Source organism: Kogia breviceps, chromosome 9, assembly GCF_026419965.1.
Source record: "Kogia breviceps isolate mKogBre1 chromosome 9, mKogBre1 haplotype 1, whole genome shotgun sequence".
Classification (NCBI taxonomy): Eukaryota; Metazoa; Chordata; class Mammalia; order Artiodactyla; family Physeteridae; genus Kogia; species Kogia breviceps.
In genome coordinates, this window is record NC_081318.1 from 75,436,191 (window position 1) to 75,460,504 (window position 24,314).

Consider the following 24,314-nt stretch of genomic DNA (forward strand, 5'->3'; position numbering starts at 1 on the left):
CCAGTGGCCTTTACCAAACATGATGCCAGCAGAGGCTTAACAGAAGTTTGCATCTCAGGCATGTCCTCTTGAAATACTCTTTTAGAAGGTAGCCACCATTCTGTAAAAGCTCAGAGATAGACATGTGAATGAGAAGCCATGTGAAGAAAGGCCTTGGAGGATAAGAAGCCATCTTGGGGATTTCAGACATAGCCAAGCTCCCACATGAATGCAGCTGCACAGTGATTTCAGCTAGACTGCTTTTAGCCATGCAAAGGCAAAACTGCCAGCTGAACCCAGTCAACCCATAAAATCATGAGAAAAATACATCTTTGTTATTTTTAAGCCACTTGGTTTTGGGGTAATTTGTTACACAGTAACAGATAACTAAAACACCATAGGACACATTCAGAGAAATTAGGTATTTTTCTGGGGAAAAGAAAACCTGACTATTACAATTTTAGCTAAATCTATTAAGTTACAGGTATTTCCCTTTTTTGAAATGTTTTCCATCCCTTTAAAATGGTTTTTTCCAATTTTTCTATTTGAACAATGCTGTGACAAATTTTCTTGTATTTCTGCAAGTACTTCTATAGGACAGACTCAAGAAAGAGCATTGTTGGGTCTAAGGTTACCTGTGCATTTTGTTATCTAATAGGGTTTAATTTATACTGCTATTATAAACAAGCTCTTTTTATTATACCTTACATTTTTTATTTTTAATTGTAACTGCTTATTTCAAGTATTTAGTAAAGCCATTGTTTTCCTATGCATTCGGTTTATTTCATTTCTAATAATCCTACTGAAATATTTATCCAAAGTTCCAATAATTCTTCAGTCTATTATCTGAAATACTCTAGTTAGACAATCATATTAATTATAAACAACTGTCCCACATGACAGTTAAATTTTTAATTCTACCTCAATGTTAATCCCCAATTTAATTTTACCTATATGAATTTTGCCATTCAGTAAGCAAATCATATTTTACATTTCAAACATTTTAAACGTGCAAGTATTAAAGTTTGCTGCTATGGATACGATATGAAGAGACGTTGGCAATGCAGGTGAAATGAAAAAAGTTTCATAAAATATTAATTTATGAAAAGATTCCTGAATGTTTCAAAAATAAATAATCCAATCAGAAAAATATTAACCTTTATAGCTAATAAAACCATTTGCTTGTTTAGTTCATAATTAAATGAAAATTATCACTACCACAAACAACCTACACCAATTCCTTCTCAGTCCTCACACACTCACAAACAGGCACAAACACTTCAGTCATGCTAACACCTTTACGAAGGACAGTCTTGTGACAGCTTGGTATCATGCATTTAAACTCAAAAGGTAAAGCTGAACGGAAATTAAATGAAGACCATATAGTTGAGTCTAAAAAATGAACTGGACAAACAAGGATGGGGGAAACATGACTATGTACAGAAATTTAGGTGCTTAAAAAAACAGAGGATTTTTAAAACACCAGGCTACATTAATAGGAAATATTTAGGACAAGGAATTTGAATGAGTGGCACAACAGACGACAATATTCTAAGGATGCTGAAGAAGAGCATAGGGAAAAATTAGAACAGCAGCTGGGGCCAGAGTTCTGTTTCCACCAACTACTCCAAGGTGACCAGGCAAACATGGAAACCAAGGCTCAGAAAGTTTATTTCACTGTTAAGTGACATTGAAATGCAAAAAATAATAGCTGCCCTACCTACCACACATAACAGAAAAATAAAGAAAATAAAGCACGTGAAAACACTCTAAATTACAGAATGATAAATGAATAAATGAATATAAGGTAATCATTACTAGTACTGATTTAGGGAAATGCTGTTTGACAAATGATCTCTATTTTTTTTTAGAGGGGTGTGGTTTTTTTTTTAATTGAAGTACAGTTAATTTACAAGGTTGTGTTAGTTTCTGGTGTACAGCAAAGTGATTCAGTTATATATATATATATATTCAGTTTTATACTTATATTCAGTTTATATATATATATACATATATATGCATTTTCATATTCTTTTCCATTATGGTTTATCACAGGATATTGACTATAGTTCCATGTGCTATACAGTAGGATCTTGACCTTGTTGATTATCTATTTTATATATAGTAGTTTGTACCTGCTAATCCCAAACTCCTAATTCATCCCCCCTTTCCCATTTGGTAACCATAAGTTTGTTTCTTATGTCTGTGAGTCTGTTTCTGTTTCATAAATAAGTTCATTTGTATAATTTGATTCCACATATAAGTGATATAATGGTATCTGTCTTTCTCTTTCTGACTTACTTCACTTAGTATGATAATCTCTAGGTCCATCCATGTTTCTGCAAATGGCATTATTTCATTCTTTTTTATGGCTGAGTAGTATTCCATTGTATGTATGTACCACATCTTCTTTATCTATTCCTCTGTTGATGGACATTTAGGTTGCTTCCATGTCTTGGCTATTGTAAATAGTGCTGCTGTGAACATTGGGGTGCATGTATCTTTTTGAATTACAGTTTTCTCCGAATACATGACCAGGAGTGGGACTGCTGGATCACATGGCAATTCTTAGTTTTTTGAGGAACCTCCATACTATTTTCCATAGTGACTACACCCATTTACATTCCCACCAACAGTGTAGGAAGGTTTCCTTTTCCCCACACCCTCTCCAGCATTTATTATTTGCAGACTTTTTAATGATGGCCATTCTGACTGGTGTGATGTAATACCTCATTGTAGTTTTGATTTGCATTGCTCTAATAATTAGCAAAGCTGAACATCTTTTCATGTGCTTATTGGCCATCTGTATGTCTTCTTTAGAGAAATGTCTACTTAGGTCTTCTGCCCATTTTTTGATTGGACTTGTTTTTTTGTTGTTGAGTTGTATGACCTGTCTGTATATTTTGGAAATTAAGCCCTTGTCAGTCACATCCTTTGCAAATATTTTCTCCCAGTCCGTAGGTTGTCTTTTTGTTTTGTTTATGGTTTCCTTTGCTGTGCAAAAGCTTATTTAGTTCCCATTTGTTTGTTTTTGTTTTTATTTCTATTGCCTTGGGAGACTGACCTAAGAAAATACTGCTACAATTTATGTCGGAGAATATTTTGCCTATGTTCTCTTCTAGGAGTTTTATGGTGTTGTGTCTTATATTTAAGTCTTTAAGCCATTTTGAGTTTATTTTTGTGTATGGTGTGATGGTGTGTTCTAACTTTATTGATTGACATGTGGCTGTCCAGCTTTCCCAAAACCACTTGCTGAAAAGACTGTCTTTTCTCCATTGTTTATTCTTGCCTACTTTGTTGAAGATTAATTGACCACAGGTGTGGGTTTATTTCCAGACTCTCTATTCTATTCCATTAATCCATATGTCTGTTTTGGGGCCAATACCATGCTGTTGTGATTACTACAGATTTGTAATATTGTCTGAAATCTGGAAGGGTTATGCCTTCATCTTTGTTCTCTTTCCTCAGGATTGCTTTGGCATTTTATGGTTCTATATCAATTTTAGGATTATTTGTTCTAGTTTTGTCAAAAATGTCATGGTTAATTTGATAGGGATCATATTAAATCCGTAGATTTCTTTGTATAGTATGGCCATTTTAACAATATTATTTCTTCCAATCCAAGAACATGGGATATCTTTTCATTTCTTTGAATCATCTTCAATTTCCCTTATCAATGTTTTCTAGTTCTCATCATATAAATCTTTCACCTCCTTGGTCAGGTTTATTCCTAAGTTTTTTGTTTTGTTTTTTTTAGTGCAATTTTTAAATGAATTTTTTTTAACTTTCCCTTTCTGATATTTCATTGTTAGTATAAAGAAATGCAACAGATTTCTGTATGTTAAAAATGATCTCTATTTGAGGATAGATTTTATTATTTTTTATTTAAGTTAGGCTACAAACATCAGAATGTGACAAAGTAATCTAAATTATGTTAAAAAAAAAAAAAACCCAAACCTCAACTTCTTAACCATATACAGAATTTGAACTTGTCAAGGAATTATTTTTAACCAGATTTCTCAAAGCTTCTGTAGTTTTGTTAGTGACTATTTCTGTAATGAATTTGATATCAGGGGCTTGATCAGGAACATAGCTCCTATTCTTATAACTTATTTGCAAGGCTGGTTGTATGACAGTTGGTACTAAGGCTGAAAAAAAGTGAAATCTAACAGGCAAGTTATATCAATGGCAAATCTTTCATATAACCAGCTGTTTACAGTCATTTTCCTCATTTATTTTGTTACTTTTAAAAGGCACATATACAGGCTAAATACAAGATCACTCTCCTAGGTAGTTACAGAAATTCTACTAGAATCCCAAACTCCTGGCTCCTTCCAACTATACATCATATTGTTATTGTAAAGTAAAAATAACTGGAGAAAATAAAAAGATCACTATCCTTAATAATTCACTAAACCAGGTAAACACAGTATAAATAGTTTAGGCAGTGTTTCCTAAACTATTATTAAGAACTGTTCTAGGACTTCCCTGGTGGAGCAGTGGTTAAGAATCCACCTGCCAGTGCAGGGGACACGGGTTCGATCCCTGGTCCAGGAAGATCCCAAATGCAGTGGAGCCACTAAGCCCGTGCACCACAACTACTGAAGCCCGTGCGCCTACAGCCCATGCTCTGCAACAAAAGGCACCACAATGAGAAACCCACGCACCTCAATGATGAGTAGCCCCCGCTCTCCGCAACTAGAGAAAGCCTGCGCGCAGCAACGAAGACCCAACACAGCCAAAAAAAACCAAACAAACAAACAAAAACAAACCGTTCTAAAAGACATTAACAGTTATACCAAAGAAGAAAAGGCTTTCCCTATTAAAATTTAACTATTCAAGAAAGTTAGAGTGTTCTTTCTTTTTAATCAAACGACTCGTCAGAGCCTTTTAATAAGCTATATGTGTGTTAATGAATCTCCAAGAAAGCTATTTAGAATGAAATATTTTCCCAAGTGTATTTGCCCATTTGATCCTTTATGGTCCAGACACAACTGGCATCACTGGGAATACAGTCTAGAAAACAGTGTGAGTCAAATGTGTCAACAATAGACATCCAGGGATGATACTGTTATAACGATTAACATTTCTCAAGCACTTATGTGTATGGCACTTTGTTAAGTGCTTTATGGCAATTTTCATTTAATCCTCACAGACTTCCTAAACGGTAAGTTAATAAAATCTCCATTTCACAAAAAAAAGGAAGCTGAAGCTTAAAGGAATAACTTGTCCAAGGTCATACGCTAGCAAGTAGAGTTAGATTTAAAACCCAAGCAGCCCGACTCTAGAGTCCCCATTCTCACTCTTCATGCAATCAACAATCCCTACCCACAGCACACAACAGTTCAAAGTTTATAGTATACTGTTTCATGAATAATTTACTCTTTTATTCTTTCCTTCTTAATATTTTCATTCTAAACAGAAAACTAGAATATTTTCATCTCAAAATAAATTGGTAAGGGAAAATAAATTACATGGGTGTTTCTGTTTGGCAGCCAAGTTGAAAACTACAGGGTCATAGAAAAACATGGTAGGGTAACAGAGCAAAAGTCTTCAATTTACAATGAGACCCAGCTCTGCCACTTGTTAGCAAGTCACTTTGAGAAAATTCTTGGTTTCAGTATTTTTCTCAACAACTGGAATAAAGGAAAAGAAAGGGGATGAAAAAGTGTATCACTGGTATTTACCACAGCAACTACAGGCTGTTAACAAGGGTACTTACAGGCTGTTAACAAGGGTGCTCATTTAAGAAGATTAAATGCCAAAATTAGGTTAAAATTCTTACTTGCCCATAAATTGGAGGGTTTTGTTGGGTTTTTTTGTTTTGCTTTATGGCAAACAATTTTTTTTTTAACTCTAGGACTGAGAGCTTTATTCAGTTTGCTAGTTAATTTAGTTTACCCTATTCTCAGTTATTCTGGTAAACTACTTCCAAATGATGATAGAGCAAGTGTTCTTGTTTTGCACATGTCCAAAATCTTCTCTTTCAACTAAGTGTCTCAAAACACTATAAAAGACACATTGCTCTGCCCTGTTGATTATAACACAGGCAAAGTAATGTTGCTGAGATTATGCGCAAGCAATTAGTTCAAATTAACGTCACAATAACTATTTTATTCAGCCTTCCTCTTCCACCTCCATACTTTGAAAAAGCAACCAGGTTTAGCGGCAGCTCTTGAACACTTAAACACAAACAACTCATAAACACTTCCTCTGTGCCAAACCAAATTCAGTTGAACTAGAGAATGAGCTAGCTGCTTGCCATTGACTGCATTGGTAGGAAGGTGGAAGGAGACAAATAGTTACTGTTTATTTTATTTATTTATTTATTTATTTATTTATTTATTTATTTATTTATTTATTTGAGATGTATAGTTATTACTTTCTCCCTTAAGCCATACAAATTTCTCTTTCCCTGTCTTGCCTGGGGGAAGAGTACAAAGTTCTAAGGTTTTGACATTGAGTGTAGCAAATTGTTCCTTGGAGATCGGCAAATTAAGGGTATCAGTTTTTGCTACAGCCAAGCATACAAGCCAACTGTATTAGCTCATTAGGGTCACTATAACAAAGTACCACAGAATGGGTGGCTTAAACAATAGACATTATTTTCTCACAGTTCCAGAGGTGAGAAGTCTAATAAACAAGGTGTCAGCCGGGTTGATTCCTCCTGAGAGCCATTAAGGAAAGGTTCTGTTCCAGGTCTTTGTCTTTGGTTTGCAGCTATCTTCTCCCTGTGCCTTCACATTATCTTCCATCTGTAAAGTCATATCCAAATTTCCTCTTCTTATAAGGACACCAGTCACACTGGATTAGAAGCTACCCTAATTACTTCATTTTAACTTAATTTGTACCTCTATAAAGACCCTCTCTCCAAATATGGTTACATTCTGAGGTACTAGGGATTAGGAATGGGGTGGGGGAACAGACACAACTCAGTCCATTAACGCCATCAAAGCCGCATACAATTAACTAGGATTGCAGCAATTAACCTCTCTTCTCTTGTACTGGAGGCGCTTAAATGTCATCCATTTATTTATGAACTATTAAATGTCTTCTGTGTCCTAGATGCTAGATTTACAAAAATGAGTATGACATAGTCGCTGACTTGAGGGATTCACAGTCTATTAGGGGAAACAAGTAAACCTAAAACACAGCAGAAGTGAGTGTCCTTTAATCCCTTTTGAAACAAATCAAGGCAAATCAGGGTATAAGCAAATAAAAAGAAATGCTACGAGGAAAATGAGAAGGAATGTTGAAGAAAGGCCAATGTAAATATTATCTTGCAATCATTTTGCTATCATTCACCTCTCTTTCCTCTCTCTTTCCCCAAAATGATAGCATATCGAAATATACTTTTTAAAGCACAGCTCTATTTTAATTCCTTTAAAGTTTTTTGCATTCTTAAGCAGCAGTTTTCCCTTCTCTAATGTTGGAGACAAAAGAAGAGAGAAATGTTAGGAGAACCAAATTGCAAGTGACTCATGGATTGGGTTGATGTCTTAGTGTGAGTCACTGCCCTTTCAAAACTTGGAATGAGATGCTCAACCATTAATGACATATGCCAACAGAAGTTCAGATGTTCAATTAGAAAATGTGCAGACAAAGGGAGGGTACAATGAAAAAATGCAAGCAAACAGTTAATGGTGGTAATGTAATAGAGCCAAAATAATACAGCTATAAAAATAAAAGCAATATAATAAAATAGAGCCATAATAACAAAAGCAACAAATCTTAACTACACTACAAAATTCTATTTGATTTATCTCAATCAGAAACTCAGTGGATCTTATTAACACAGTTGTTTTTCTTGGTTTAAAAAATTATAGTAACCAAAGATGAAATAAACAGTTCCGTATGATCATGGTTTTTTGTTTTAATTTATTTATTTAATTTATTTATTTTTGGCTGCATTGGGTCTTTGTTGCTGCGCATGGGCTTGCTCCAGTTGCGGAGAGCAGGGGCTACTCTCTTTTGCAGTGCGCAGGTTTCTCATTGTGGTGGCTTCTCTTGTTGTGGAGCAAGGACTCTAGGCTTGCAGGCTTCAGTAGTTGCAGCACATGGGCTCAGTAGTTGTGGCTCACGGGCTGTAGAGAGCACGTTCAGTAGCTGTGCCGCATGGGCTTAGTTGCTCCGCAGCATGTGGGAATCTTCCTGGACCAGGAATCGAACCCATGACCCCTGCATTGGCAGGCGGATTCTTAACCACTGCGCCACCAGGGAAGTCCCAGTATGATCATGTTGATTCATACTAACTGGGGTCACAGTCAATTTGTTTTAGCAGAGGCTGAATTATAAAATTATTTTTTAAATAAAGTTTTGTTTTGTTTTTTTGGCTGTGTTGGGTCTTCGTTGCTGCGCGCAGGCTTTCTCTAGTTGTGGCAAGCGGGGGCTACTCTTTGTTGCGGTGCTCGGGCTTCTCATTGTGGTGGCTTCTCTTGCCGTGGAGCACAGGCTCTAAGCGCGTGGGCTTCAGTAGTTGTGGCCTACAGGCTCTAGAGCTCAGGCTCAGTAGTTGTGGTGCATGGGCTTAGTTGCTCCACAGCATGTGGCATCTTCCCAGACCAGGAATCGAACCTGTGTCCCCTGCATTGGCAGGCGGATTCTTAACCACTGTGCCATCAGGGAAATCCTCTAAATAAAGTTTTTAATAATATGAAGTCTTATACTAGTATAGCAAAATGTAACTTACATGTTGCTTTTCAGCTGAATGTGAAACTAAAATTAGTACAGCAAAAATTTCTATGTTGGTTCCTCTCAAAGTACTTGAAAGTCCTGTGAGGATGTTTAATCCCTAAAGTAGTTTAAGTATTTCTTTTCAATTATGCATTCCTTCCAAAGAAAGGGTTTATAACAGAAAATTAAACATCTGTTTGGACTCTGTCACCAATAACCTATTCCTGAGTGATGGAATCCAAGTTCAATAAATCACATTATACTACAATAAACTCTGAAGCTTTATAATCTGGTGTCATGAAAAATATCTGCCCTGATTACCATCTTGTGACAAGCTCAGTATGATTTCCATGAAGAAGCTAGACTTTCTGAGGTACTACCGAAAATTGTATAACATACTTGTAGCTCTCACAGTGAAAAGAACAATTCATATGCTGCCTTTTTTTTTTCTTCTTTCTCCCTTTGGCTGCACCACACAACTTGTGGCATCTTTGTTCCCCGACCAGACACTGAACCTGCACCCTCGGCAGTGACAGAGTGGAGTCCTAACCTCTGGAATGCCAGGGAATTCCCATATCCTGACTTTTCTTGACATTATCTTTCTTGGACTGTACTTCCTTTCCCCTCAACCAATCATTATCATGGATAAAAAGAACATTTCATCTCTAGATAAAATTTTTAAAATTTAAGTATTACACATACGGTAGATGAGCTTATTGAAAGGAATCCTTTTACAAAACATTTTAAATAGAAAATATAGTTGACACAAATTACAGCAAACATAACTAAAATTTCTCTTCCACTCCTTTCTATAAGGAGAGGACTCATACCTTATATTCCTTTTACAACCACCCCTTCCCCAAGTGTTTTTTTAAAATTAATTTTATAGGAGTATAGTTGCTTTACAATGTTCCCAAGTGTTTTAACACAGCTCAATAAACAGAAGAAGCAGCATGGCATAATGAAGAGTCCAAAAAAAACATGCCCACTTTCCAGCAAGTTACTTAAACTTTCTCAGTCTCGTCCACTGTGAAAAGTGGGTGATAACATCTGTATTACAGGAATGTTTTAGGGATTAAAAATAATACAACTAAAGCACTGGCACACCACAGATGCTCAATGATAGTTGAAATTATCACTAACAAAATAATTTCAATTGGACAATTTGCACTTCATTCAGTTGGACAAAATGCTTTTCAGGATCTGTGGGGAGGGGGTTGGAGGAGGGATAGAGCTGGAAGAGAAGCTTCATTAGCTTCTAATGCCCTCTAGTTACTTTCATCCTTATTTATTCTTCACTGATTAGCTTTCTGATTTAGTAGCCTTACCTACTGCCACTGCCTCCAGTTATTTCACCACCAATTTATTCCTTAACGTCCTTTACAGTATATATTTGGTTTTCATCATATACTCTCCATGACCTCAAAAATGACAATTCTATTGGTTCTCTCTCAATACTCATTCCTTCTCTTTAACATTGCCACAAGCATCTTCCTTTCTGAAACTCTAGTGAGAAGACTTCACTGACTTCAATATTCTGCTTCTATCACCCACGTAACCCATTCTTCTGATTTTCCATACTTCTCTAACAGTCTATTCGATTTGCACATTTCTACCTTTCATACTTAATTGATGCATCTCCCCCCACCCATTTCTAAAATACTTCCACCTTCCTCCACATTACTTTATCCAGACCCACTCAAAGTTTCATAATTTCCCAAAACAGTCTCTCCCTCTTCTCAACTACTGAAGTGTGCACTGCTTTGAGGACTATGTGGTCACTCCATCCACCACAATAATATCTATGGATTAACAAATCAACAGGAACTTTGACATTTAGATCCAAAGAGCATGTTATGTGCCAGGTCACACTGGCAGCTTCTTCTTCCCCCCATTAGTGGAAGTGGGGAGTACAGTCTGTGTATGATGACTAGAACCAATATCCTAATTGAATTAATTAAATGTTACTTACATCTAAAGGGGGAAAAAGACCAGAGGAGCTCAGAAAGATAAAAACAGAGTTTACAATTGCTTGCCCAACTTAAGCACTTTTAAGGCTTACATTATTCTCTTTAATTTCCAAGCCTGTAAGTTCCTCTACAGAATAGGAATGTATATCTTCCAATATATGAAACCTCAAATAATTTTCATTGCACAGTTTAAGAACTCACATATAATGTTTTCACTAGGTCTAGTGCAAATAACTGAATGAATGCTTATGCATTTATATGAGAAAGCAACTAATGTTCATCCGCTAATCAAAAGACTCTTTGTTCCAGAAAGCACACACCAAACAAATATCATTTAACATTTACTACTAAAAGGCTACCCTGACGCAAGCTTCAACAATGACAAATATTTAAACTAGAATGTAAAAGTACTATTTCCAAAGCTCCTTGATGTGTTGCGCTTAACATTCCTTACAAGGTAAAAACAGGATTCAGGAATGCAAGTTGATCTTGAACACCTGACAAATTAAAACATGAATTATATAAAGTGTATTAAATAAATATCATCCCATTCCCATTCCAGTATCTTCTGTCATAACCACACTGGGCTGTATTTGTTAAAACAGCAAAAGATACAATATCAAAACAGAACAAACCAGTACTAATTAAGATAGGGTTACCAAAAACAAATTAATTGGGCAAAGAGGAAAACAACAAGACACTCAAATAAAATAATTAAGTTTCCTTCTCAGTAAGAGAGAATAAGGAAAGAGTCCTGATTAGGAAAAAATTAGGGTACTGATTAAAAATCATGAATCATGGCATCAGATAGGAATTGAGTTTAAACTCTCTCTGCCACTAACTAGCTGTTGCTCTTGAACAAGTATCTTAATCTCTCTGAGTCTCAGTTTCCTTATCTGTAGAATAAGGATAATAATACTTATCTTGCAAAGCTGTGCACAGATAAATGAAATTAATTATGCAAAGTACTAAGAAAGTAGCAGATATTAAAAATCTCAACAAGTTGTATTTAATCCAAAAAGACCTAGACATTTTTATAGCTAAACTATTTCATACCATCAAAGAAGAGACTGCCAGAGCTTATAAAAAGATGAAACACTTCTCTCTCTCTCTCTCTCTCTCTCTCTCTCTCTCTCTCTCTCTCTCTCTCTCTCTCTCTCTCTATTTTACAAAGCTAGCATATTCAGAAACCAAAACCTCAAAAAGGTAATACAAAAAGAACACTAGAGATATTACAGAGCAACCAAATGTGGCTTTAAAGAGGTATGCTATTATCAAGTTGCCTTTATTCCAAAGAGACAAAATTGGTGAAATCCACTAAGAAATCTTCTGATATGGGCCTCCCTGGTGGCGCAGTGGTTGGGAGTCCGCCTGCCCATGCAGGGCACACGGGTTTGTGCCCCGGTCCGAGAGGACCCCACATGCCGCGGAGCGCCTGGGCCCATGAGCCATGGCCGCCGAGCCTGCACGTTGGGAGCCTGTGCTCCGGAACAGGAGAGGCCGTGGCGGTGAGAGGTCCGCATACCGAAAAAAAAAAAAAAGAAAGAAATCTTCTAATATAATTCATCAACCAATAGGTAAAAGAAGAAAAACCATATAATTATCTCAATATACATTATGAGAGTATGTGATCAAATTTAATATATTTTTCCAATTTAACCTCAACTCCAAAAAAGGGGACTAGAAGACTATTTCCTTAACATACTAAACAAAATTGTCAAAAAGAATACACAACTGTGAAACCCTAAAGGTATTCATTCAAATGAGAAATGAGCCAAAGATGCTCACTACTCACTACTGTAATTTAACAATCTTCTAGACATTCCAATCAGTGTAATTTTCTTAAAAAGAAAGGACTGGGCTTCCCTGGTGGCGCAGTGGTTGAGAGTCCGCCTGCCGATGCAGGGGACACGGGTTCGTGCCCCGGTCCGCGAGGATCCCACATGCCACGGAGCGGCTGGGCCCGTGAGCCATGGCCGCTGAGCCTGTGCGTCAGGAGCCTGTGCTCCACAACGCGAGAGGCCACAGCAGTGAGAGGCCCGCATACCACAAAAAAAAAAAAAAAAAAAAGGGTTAAATATTGGCAAGAAAACAAAATTATCATCATTTACAAAGGCTATAACTGCCTTATTACAAAAATCCAATAAAAAATATTAGAATTAACAATTTTGTAAAATAATCAGTTAGAAAACAGTATACACAAGTCACCAACTTTTCTATGTTCCACCAGGAAGATGCAATCCTCTTTAAAATACATTGAAAAAATACTCCACTCACAATAGCAACAAGCTTTAAAATACCAAAAATCAACTTTAAAAATAGGCAGAACCACATGAAGAAAACTACAAAACACTGAGTCATAAAAGATGACTTGAAGAAATGATGAAAATATTGTAAAGATATCACAGCTATCTCTAAAAAATTAGTTTAGAAATTCCAACTGGGTTCTTTCAGGGTCTTAATAAATTGAATTAGAGGCAATCTGAAAAAAATATATGAGAAACACTGAAAATGTTTTGAAAAAGATAATAGGAATTCACACAACCTTACAGTAAGATACATTAAAAAGTTATTAATAATTAGAACTGTTTGGAGTTACTGGAGCAAAAAATATAGCCCAATGAAGCAGAATAGAAAACCTAGAAAAAAATCATGAATTGGTATATTAAAAAGACAGCATTTAAAACCTCTGGGGAAAGATAATTATTCAGTAAATAGTATTAAAATAATTGACTTGCCACTCTACCTCAAAATACATTCCAAATAGATTAAAGATGTAAATGTTTTTTAAAACTGTGAAAGTAATATAAGGAAATAGAGGTAATTACTTATATAATTTGGGAATGCAAGAAGGCTTTCCTAAGCAGGCAGATACCATAAAAGAAAAATTTGATAGATTTAACTACACTAAATGTTAAAAATCTGTTTAAAAAGAAAAAATTCACACCAAAAACAAAATTAGAATGCAAATGACAAACTGGAGAAATTATTTGCATTGTAATTTGACCAATGTCTAATAGTTTTATATACAAAGAGCTCTCATAACTCAGTTTTTAAAAGTCTCCATATCATATCTTTATATCATAATAAACAAAGTACAGTAATAAATAATTCACAAAAAATACAAATATTTAAAGTAACTAATAACCAATGAAAAAAATTTATAGAAGATACAATTCTTCATATCAAAATGGCAGATTTTTAATATGGAGAGGTTGCTGGCATTCTCAAGCACAATTAACAAAAATGAATATTAATTAAAACTTTCTGGAAGGCAGTCTATTAATATCTATCAAAAATAATTAAAATATGATACCTTTTGATTTCAGAATTTGTCTTAAGTAAATAAAGATATGGGCAATGATTAATCCATCAAGAAGCTAACTGCTACATGATTCATTCAAAATTACTGGAAAGAGTTTAAATTTTTAACAATTGAAATGCTGGTTAAATAAATAATGGTAAATTCATATGCTGGAATATTAGCCACACATTTTAAATGATGTTCTGTTGTAAAAAAATAATCTTTTATTGACTCGGGTAAGTATTCACTTAATTATGTAAAAGTAAGCTAGAAACAGAACAGCATGAACAACAACAGAAAAAGAGTAGTTACAATATGGGGGCGTTTTTTGTTAAAAAAAAAAAAAAAAAAAGAGTAAATCCCATTAAAAAGGACCTATAAGGATATTCACCAAAGTATTAATAATGATTCTCAATGGGTGAAGGTATTATAAATGTTATTTATCATTTATGCTTTCCTGAATTTTCCAAATTTCCTACAATTATTACGTATTACATTAGAAATTAAGAAAATACAGAATGTTTACAATATTGCTTTGAATATAGTAACAATAGTATCCAAAATCATGTTAACATTGATAGTCCCACTCTTTTAGGCTGCACCAAAACTAGGGATGCCTACCCTCTCTAGGTCTGATCATACTTTTAATCACAATGAAAGAAATTTTCAGAACTCTAGGAAACAATCAGACAAAATTTTTCACCCCACCTTTATTTATGCTCAAGTCCAAGTCAAATAATATTTAGATATTAACCATTTGCTTTCAGCCCCCTGCCAAAGGTAAGAAACAAGAGTGAAGAACAAACCCTGGACCTCAGAACCAGTGGGGCTCATCTTTTGCCTACATCCAAAACCTGAGCCAGAAATTTTTTAAAAAAATAAAAAGAAAAAGTGGAATGGGGGAGTGGGGTAGGATCGGAGGGTAGAATTACCTTTCTCAGGATACAAAGTGTGGGCCTTTTTTTTTTTTAATATTTATTTATTTATTTGGTTGCACCAGGTCTTAGTTGTGGCAGATGGGCTCCTTAGCTGAGGTTCACCAGCTCCTTAGTTGCAGCATGTGGGCTCCTTAGTTGCAGCACGTGGGATCCTTAGTTGTGGCATGAAACTCTGAGTTGCGGCATGCATGTGGGATCTAGTTCCCGGACCAGGGATCAAACCCGGGCCCCCTGCATTGCGAGTGTGGAGTCTTATCCACTGTGCCACCAGGGAAGTCCCAAAGTGTGGGCCTTTGACAATTTCTAATAACTCTGTCTCATTTGGGACACAGAAGAAGGATTTTCTTCTCCAGTGTATTTAAAAGGCATATACCCAAAGGGCAAGCAAGCAAGATTTCTTCTGAACAAAAATACATTAAACAGGAGATTTGTAAATGTTGAATGTTCTCTTTCCACAGTGCAGATATGCAGCCTAACTCTGAGAGGGCCAAAAAGATTCTAGCAGTACTTGGCTCTTAACAATAAGCAATAGTCAAACTGTTAATTCCATCTGCTCCCCTCCAAAAAATGAAAAAGCATTACATGGTGGTGCCAGGGGTCTCAGGCTGCATTTAAGGGGTTTTTCTGAGGGGCATTCATTTTCATAATATTAAGATGCTAATTGTTTTTGAGTACTTCAGAGAACTAATGTTGATATTACATGATGACAACTTTGATGCTGATAACAACAACAACAAAAAATACTATCTTTAATATCATATTCTTTGTTAGAGATATTGCTTCCAGAATTGTCTTCCTTTCTTACCGGTCAAAGCTCTAAATTCCATCTACTTCTATCTCCTCAGGGACTTTGTTCCAATAGATATCTTTCCTAATCTCTTATTTCTCACTTTCCTTATGCATATAAAAAAATCAAGCATAATATCTCTTCAACCCATATCCCTCTGCAGCTGTTTCAACTATGGCTATAGAATTACCCAGGGAGCTTTAAAATATCTATGCAACTAATCTGTAGTAACAAAAAGTAGATCAGTGGTTTCAGGGGATGAGAGAGAGAGATTACTAAGGGGCACTAGGAAACTTTTGGAGGTGATTTTGATTGTGGTGATGGTTTAATGAGTATAAACACATGTTAAACATTGAGCTGCACACTTTAACTATGTGTAGTTTATTATTGCCAATTATACTTCAATAAAGCTATTGAAATAAATACGGATGTCTGGGTCCTGTCCCACTCCCCAAATTGGTACAAGAGTTCCCCTTGAAATCGGGATTCTTAAAAGCTCCCCCAGAAGATTGTAAATGTGTAGGTAAGATTGAGAACCACTGCTCTATAGCTGTCATCCTCTCCCTTCCTCAGTTTTCTTAAAATGCCTCAGGCAAGCATGTCTACTTTATCACCATCCATTCTTTCTCAATCTTCTGAAGACTAGTTTCTGAACCAACACTCAGCTAAATCTGTACTTATCAAAGTCACCTATGGACTCCTGACAAAATCTCTGGTCCATGAAGTCTCTCCTTATTTGACACCTCTTTAAAGAATTCGGAATTGTTGACCCATTCTCTCTCTATTTGAAAATTTCTCCTCCCTTGGCATCTCTCTTGAAGTTCTTCCTACTTTTCTAACTACTACTCTCCTCTCTTTCACACCATTCTTCCACCTATCTGATTTTTATTTGTCTGTTCTCTGACTGCTGCTTTCATTATGCTAAAGACTCCCAATCTGAGTCATTCCAACATACCCAAGTCAACAATGCAGCTTCTTCAATTCAACCTCCACTCTTCCCTCTATTCCTGATTTCCTTTACAAGTTTAACATCCTAGATCCAAACATCTAACTACAGCTTCACCTGAACATTCCACAACTTTCTCAAATTCAAAAATATCCAAAATAGAATTTATCATCTTTCCTCCATCTACGTGTTCCTCATTTACAATCAATGGAACCAAATCAAATCCTCAGTCTTGATTCCTCCTCCTTTCTTTCCCGAGGTGACAGCATCTATCTGATTCTACCTCACTCTGCCAGAGTGAGGATCCAAAACACAGATCCATTAAGCAGTTTCTTACCCATCACTTGCAACGCAACCCCTTAGCCAAGGATACAAGGCCCTGGTCTGGCCCTCTACCACCCTCGCTGTTCTCATCTTCCACCATTTCCTCATCTCACCCCTGCATTCAAGTCACATCAACGTTGCTGACTTCGGACTTGTCACTGACAATGACTTCTCTAAACTACCAGGGTTTCTCATGCCTCCTTGCTTTCTCACTGACTATATTTATATTCTCTCCTTGGAAAGTTATTCACTTACATCCTGCACTTGGCAAAATTACGTCATACTTTCAAACTCTACTGTGTGCCCCCAACTTTATATACATCCAAGCTGAGTTAGCCATCTCCTACTCTGCTCCCTTACTATACTAGGCATATCTCTATTCACACTTATCAGAGGGTATTATAATTGTTACTTTACTTATCTGTCTTGTATATTACACAGTAAATTCCTTGATGACAATAGTTATGACATTCATTTCTGAATCCCTAGCACCTATTCAGCCTGGGATAGTGCAAATTTTATGTTTGACATAATTTCCATTATTTACAAAATGTAAACTTGATACCCCCAAAATGGTCTTGATACTAACATTTTTTAAAGATGTCTTAATATTCATTATAAAATAAATATCAGGCAACAGGATCCTGAGTAAAATAGTTGACTACGAGATATATTTAAACTCTGACTGTCAAAACAACACCACTCTAAAAATGCAACCAAGAGCAGATTTCATAAAATAGGAATACAACAAAGAAAGGAAGCATAGCAGGGATAACACACTGACCTACCCAATGCCTCATCTGGCTATCCATATCCTGTTAATGCTGATAACTAAGAGGGTTTATAATCCCTCTATGGTTAAAACTATAGTAAATCAAAAAAGGATAAATACACCAAATCCAGAGTTTATTTTCTAAAACAGGTGATGATTTTCTCCCTTGCCACTTTGTTGAAATGAATTATTAGAATAACTGACTTTGAAGCTACTATTGGCCAACCAAGCATATCCTACAGATTTTTTTTTTTTCTTTCTTGCCTGCACTTCAAAAATATGGTGCTTCGGACTTAAAATGCGTTAACCTGAAGAAAAAAATGCTTAGAAATTGGGGGCCGGGGGCAGGGCGGTGATCTATGGATGTTAGGAGAATATTCTTATGGAAAACAAGCCTCCCAGGACTATCACACTGACTCAAGGTTAGGCCAATATTTATGACTTTATGCAGATAAGATTTTAAAAGCTGAAGATTTCAAACTGTAAAATGATACACGAACCAAAGAAGTGTCACACCTGCCCCCAAAACTATGGGGTGACCCAAAGGACAAACAATTTGCCAGAGGACAGCCTGGCCCTACTGCCGGTAGTACGGTCTCTGAGATAAGTAGAAGCTGCCAGCGGAATAAACTCCCCCTACCTGAAGAGCCGAGCGGCTGCCAGGCGTGTGATAGTGTATTTATCAGAGAACCGATTCTGCAGAGTACGAAAGCACCAGGGCAAAATTTAAAATTATCAGGACTGTCTAAACTCTGAGGGTACAACGCACACCGAAGGGTGGATACCCAGTTTTGCCAAAGCGTGCAAACTTCGGCGGGTCTTTCTATGCAACAATTTTCATACAAAACCCTGACGATTCTCGAGTATATTAGAACCATCCTAAGGAGAGGACTAACTTTTAGTAAGAAGAGAGCAAGGGCTGAAGAAGAGATCTCCGGTGTAAATAACCAAGGAAGGAATCGTGGCTGCTTTGTGAATCTGTCCGACCTGGGGGGGGGGCGGGGGAACCGAGGCGAATACAGCTTTCAAAGACGAGGGGGGCGACAGTGACCGTTTTGGCCATTAGACTGAACGGATAGCGGCAGCCTCGCTGAAGTGGCAAGCAGGAGTAAGAGGGGTGGGAGGGGTAGGAGAGGTCAGGCCGGAGCATCAGCCGAGGCGGAGGTGGCGGGGTCCCACCCCAGGCCAACCCCGCCGAGGGGAGGCGGGTCGGGCCGAGGCTGCTGCACCCCGGTCACGCCCAGAGGTCGGAGGGCTCCTGAACGGGGAAGGAGAAAGACCCGAGTCCGCGCGCACAAAGCTGCCGCCGCCGCCCAGGCAGCAGGCGGGCTGCGCCCAACTTCTGAGCGAGAAGCCGCCGGCCGCAGCCCACCATCCGGTCCCGCTCCCCAGACCTCCGGACGCCCCAGGCGCCCAGAACCGTCTCGCGCCCAACCACGGCGCCTAGCGCGGGAGCCGTTACCTCCAACGAAGCCGCCGCCCCGGGGACAAAGTCCCGGTGTCCTCCCCGCCGCCGCCTCGCCCCGGCTCCTCCCTGACAAAAAAGTTATCGGTCGCCGGCCGCCCTGGGGTCCCGGCGCGGTTCGCTCGGCCGGACTCACCAGAGCGGCTCTCCAAGCTCCACCTCCAGAACCTCGACTTGTCTGGCTCGCAGCGACAGCGACGGCGGCTGCTCTGCTTTCTCTCGAGTAAGCAGCACCACCTGCCCCCCTTCTTCCTAGCAGAACGGGTCCCCGCGAGCCATCTTCCCCCTCCGCTCACTGACAACCCAGCCCCAAGAGCCGGCACTGCCGCCAGCTACCCTGACGGGCAAGACCAGGGACCCGTCCCCAGGCAGCCAACCGCCCCCGCCCCACGCCAGCTCGGCCTATCGCCGCTCTCTAGGGCGGGACCAGAGCAACTTCTTCACCAATGAGAATCTTCCTCTGCTAGGCCTGGGGCGGAGCCATGAGGTGGGAGAGAGGGCGACTTGGTGGGCGCGGTCTCAGCAATAGGCGTGGTCCGGGCACCCAAGGGGAGATGATTGACTGTTAAGATTGCGGCAACAACTAGGCGATAGTGATCAGAGAAGGTCTCTTGGACTCAGCCGTTAGGATTTACAGCCCTCCCAGAAGAAAATAAGCCTTTCGGAATGCTGTTAACCGTAATCACAGAAGAGAAACTAATTGATATCTTAATATCTTGGTCAGGAGGATTTACTTCCCAGTAATTCGAGTCACCAGAATTTGCCAAAATTTTATCAAATCCTCGGAGGGGAGAAAAAAATGTACGTTTTGCAAAATGGTAATAAAAACTCATCTCACCTAATATCATTGCTTTTGGCCTTAGTCTGGAAAAAATCAAACAATTCCACAATATCCGTTCCATGACCTGTTTTGTTTTGTTTTGTTTTTCATCTTCCCTCCCTACTCATCTCCCAAATACACACTAAATATTTTATGTAACGACTGGAACCTGAGCACATCTGAACTATTTCCTACATATAGGTCCTCTGTTTCGACCTTGTCGATTCCTCCTACCACATCCCTCGCAAGTCCAATCAGAATTGATTGAAGAAAAATGAACCTTCAACCTGGAAGACAGGAATCCACTTTAGTTTTATAAGAAAGGGGAAAGGGCTTCCCTGGTGGCGCAGTGCTTGAGAGTCCACCTGCCGATGCAGCGGACACGGGTTCGTTCCCTGGTCCGGGAGGATCCCACGTGCCGCTGAGCCGCTGAGGCTGCACTCCGCAACAGGAGAGGCCACAACGGTGGGAGGCCTGCGTACCGAAAGAAAAAGAAAGGGGAAGGACTTCTCCTAACGTACCAAGACCTTTTCAAACATAGCACACACATAAATAACAAGCAAAAAGTAACAAAATATATTACTTGATATTGAAAGGGCATCAAGCAAACAACTTCAGGTAATCATTACGGTAGATCTATAGAACAATCAGGATCCCCCATCCAAAAGTATAGACAGATTTATAAGTAAATAATTACAAAATATGGTGATAAGGGCAACAGAGCTAGGTTCAATGAGCCAGAGGAACACAGAAGAAGAAATCATTGTGTTTAGGAGAGTCAGCGAACTTCACAAGGAAAGTGATATTTTAGTTGCATCTTGAAAGGTAGATGGGAGTTTGCCAGAGAAGGAAGTCAAAGGGCATTTCAGGAAGCGGGAACATCAAGTTCTAAAGCGTGAAGTGTGAGAGGGCACTGATTGGCTGCGGAACACTGAGAAAGTGGGTGGGGCTGAAAGGTATGTAGCAGCCAAAAATTAAGCTAGAGCAAAACACTGAGATGAGATTATAAAGGCCATATGAACTACACTAAGGTATGTAGATGAAAACTGTCCAACAGCGCTTTCTTCAAGGATGAAAATGTTCTATATTTGTGTTGTCCAATATGATAGCCACTAGCCACTAGTGGCTATCCAGCTCTTGAAATATGGCATAGTGGAGGAACTCAATTTTTTATTTGAATTTTAATAACTCCCATATTGGACAGCTCAGGTTTAGACTTTATTCTACAGGCAATGAGGAGCTTTTAATCATGTGGACAATCTTAAAGACAGTGTAGAGAGTGCCTGTTCTGTTTGATGAGAATCTTGACAGATCAGACCAGGGTACTGGTGGAGGGTTGCAGGATAACTTAGGTCAACTGGGCCAGAGCCTGGCCAGGGGAAGTGTTTACCTGAAGGAATAGAAACAGGAAGATCCAGAGAGTGTGTTGTACTCTAACATCTCAAAGAATGCAAGCAGTCAAAACCCAAGAAAATGAATTCTGCCATCAAGTCCTGACAGAATAGGGAGTAGGAGAGTGAGGGGTCAGAGAGGGAAAGAAAGCCAAAAGGTCAGCTGATCAGAAAATAGGGAAAGGGCAAGGGTGAGCAGAGGAGTACACACACGATCAGTTTTACTGACAATTAGCCATGTGGGGCACTGATGTGTTGGCCTGATTTAAAGAGCCAGAGATTCTGTTGTCAAGAAGGTCCACTAGGACCAGGGCAAGACCCCAGCAGACATGAAGGACCAAACCACACCTTCGGAAATAGGAGAAAGGGGCAAATACTTATTGACTTCCTATACTATGCAAGGCACTCAGCTTGTCAAGGATACGAAGGCATGCCAGAAGCTCAGAGCATGGGTCCCTGGGTAACAGGTGAAAAGTAAAGCAAAGTTTAATCATTTATCACAACAATAGAAGAGATAACACAAAGCAGTACATGATTGATTCATTGTTCAGATGATTTTCTAGGCAATAACTGCTGTGTGAGTTCAGAAGAAGGAGCAAGCCCTCCAGTCAGGATGGTCAGGGAAGGCATCATGGGAGAGGTAAAAACTGAGCCAAGTCTTGAAAAATGGGCAAAAATTTGAATCCGAAAAAAAACATGTGAGAAGGAAACTCTTGGTATGCCTGGAAAAGAAACAGATGAGGGGAAGTATAAGCAATGTACAGAGGACATGGGGAGCCGTATGAGCTGGCCAGACCCTGGCAAGCTAGGTTGGAGATGGATAATAGAGTGCCTTAAAAGCAAACTCAAATGTTCAGGTTCTGTCTGCTGGCCCAGTAGCTTCCTGTCTGTTCCTTAGAGTTACTTGGGATGACTTTCAAAAATATAAATGCCGAAAGCATACCCACATCAAATAAATCAGAAAATTGGGGGATGGATATAGGGTTTATTTCACAAGCTTCCCAAGTGAATCTAACATACACTCAGGGTTGACACCAGGTGAATGACATCATAACATTTTACTAATGCTAAATCAAGACTGTACATAGGATGGATTGAGTGGGGAGAGACTGAAGGCTGCCTATTTATATTCGTATATGTGTTTCCTTTCTGCAAGAAGACAGAAAGCAATTTATTGCCTGACCACTTCCTGTTTTGACGTGGTGAGATGATATAGAAGGCAATTTAAGTCATCTTCCCTCTAAGTCAGAGTAAAACCAAAACACAAATTTATGTTCGCGGTCCACTCTCCTATCACAATTTGTGCATATCAAAATATTTTCCAATAATAATAGCCTGCAGTTAACAGTTACACATAACCATTTGTATCTGAGCAGCAAAGCACCAGGAAAATGCCTGAGAACATTGTTTCAAAAGGGAAATGCTTTTAACCTACTTTATGAAAATCAGCATACTCCAGACCTTAACTACCCAACTTTGCCAGTCTCCAATATCTGTAAGTATAATTCTACATTAACTATTAAAATGCATTTACCTTCTTGCAAATAAGTTGAACTTTTTTTTTTTTTTTTTTTTTTTTTTTTTTTTTTTTTTTTTTTTTGCGGTACGCGGGCCTCTCACTGTTGTGGCCTCTCCCGTTGCAGAGCACAGGCTCCGGACACGCAGGCCCAGCGGCCATGGCTCACGGGCCTAGTCGCTCTGCGGCATGCGGGATCCTCCCGGACCAGGGCACGAACCCACGTCTCCTGCATCGGCAGGCGGACTCTCAACCACTGCGCCACCAGGGAAGCCCAAGTTGAACATTTTAAAGCATGAACATTTTCCCTATGATATTAAATTTCAGAAACCTCAGAAAAATTTAACTCAAATATATTTCTATTAAATTAACCGTAAAACAGCTAGGTAACATGACTATTTTCTTCCAGGTTTATTGAGATAAAATTGACATATAGCATGTGTAAGTTTAAGGTTTACAATTTGACATACAGACTGTGAAATAATTACCACAGTAAGATTAGTTAACACATCCATCACTTCACATGGTTAACTTTTTTCCTTTTTTCTTACTTTCTTTTTTTTTTTGGCTATTGTTGTTGTGAGAAAGTCTAGGATCTACTCTCTTAGCAACTTTCAAGTATACAATACAGTATTGTTAACTGCAGTCAGCATGCCGTACATTACATCCCCAGAACTTATTCATTTTATAACTGGAAATCTGTACCAACATCTCCCCATTTCCCTCCACCTGCAACCCTTGGCAACCACCAATATATTCTTTGTTTCTATGTACCATGACTATTTTAAATGACAGAGTCAGGAGAATTTTATCTTGAAAAAAACATGAAGAATACGTTACTTTAGTGGCAAGTATGTCAAAACATATTTCTTTTAAAAAAAATCAAAACAAAAAGAGTGTGCCTAAGAGGTCATTCTGTCTTGCTGTGCCAGATTCCCCTTCTAAGAGAGCCACTCCAGCCAGTGCCCCCAGAAGAGGCAGTAGCCATGATCTGTGCCATACAACCCCCTTCCTAGAACCATATAGGCCAAGGGAAGCCAGGCCTTATGATGTGAACACTCCATCCAAACAGGGATGGTGGTAATTACCTAAACCCATTCTTTTTCAATAATGTGAACTGGAAATGGGAAGAGAAAATCACTCATGTGGTGGGTGCAGAAGCTAAAAAGTCAGGCAATAGAAGGAAGCCCTGAGAAGCCCCAAGAGGGGCAAGTTATGAGGAAACTGAAGCCATTAGGCAGTGAACAGAGATAAAAAGTAGAGGATGAAGTAATTGGTAACAACGGAGCAGTAGAAATAGAGACAGAGTAGAATGAGTCACCGTAATAAAGATGGGAATCAATGAAATCCTGCTGTTGAGGGGACAATGAAATAATCCATTTCCTACAGCTGCACTGAATCACACCAGTTTCCAGTGTTTGTGTTCAAC

At 38.6% G+C, this 24,314-nt stretch overlaps 1 protein-coding gene across 9 annotated transcripts in view; it reads right to left on the bottom strand.

The window, feature by feature from the left end:
- HYCC1 (hyccin PI4KA lipid kinase complex subunit 1) overlaps positions 1 to 19,565 on the bottom strand; it is a 95,031-nt gene extending 75,466 nt beyond the window's left edge. For 5 of the 9 annotated variants that reach the window (XR_010842260.1, XR_010842259.1, XM_059074170.2 and 2 more), the window contains exon 1: positions 19,295 to 19,522. The gene's annotated coding sequence lies outside the window, so the exon portion shown is untranslated. Of the gene's footprint in view, positions 1 to 19,155 lie in introns of all 9 variants that reach the window. The other 4 variants (XR_010842261.1, XM_059074169.2, XM_067042658.1 and 1 more) reach the window with 4 other exon arrangements.
- Positions 19,566 to 24,314: the final 4,749 nt, after the last annotated feature.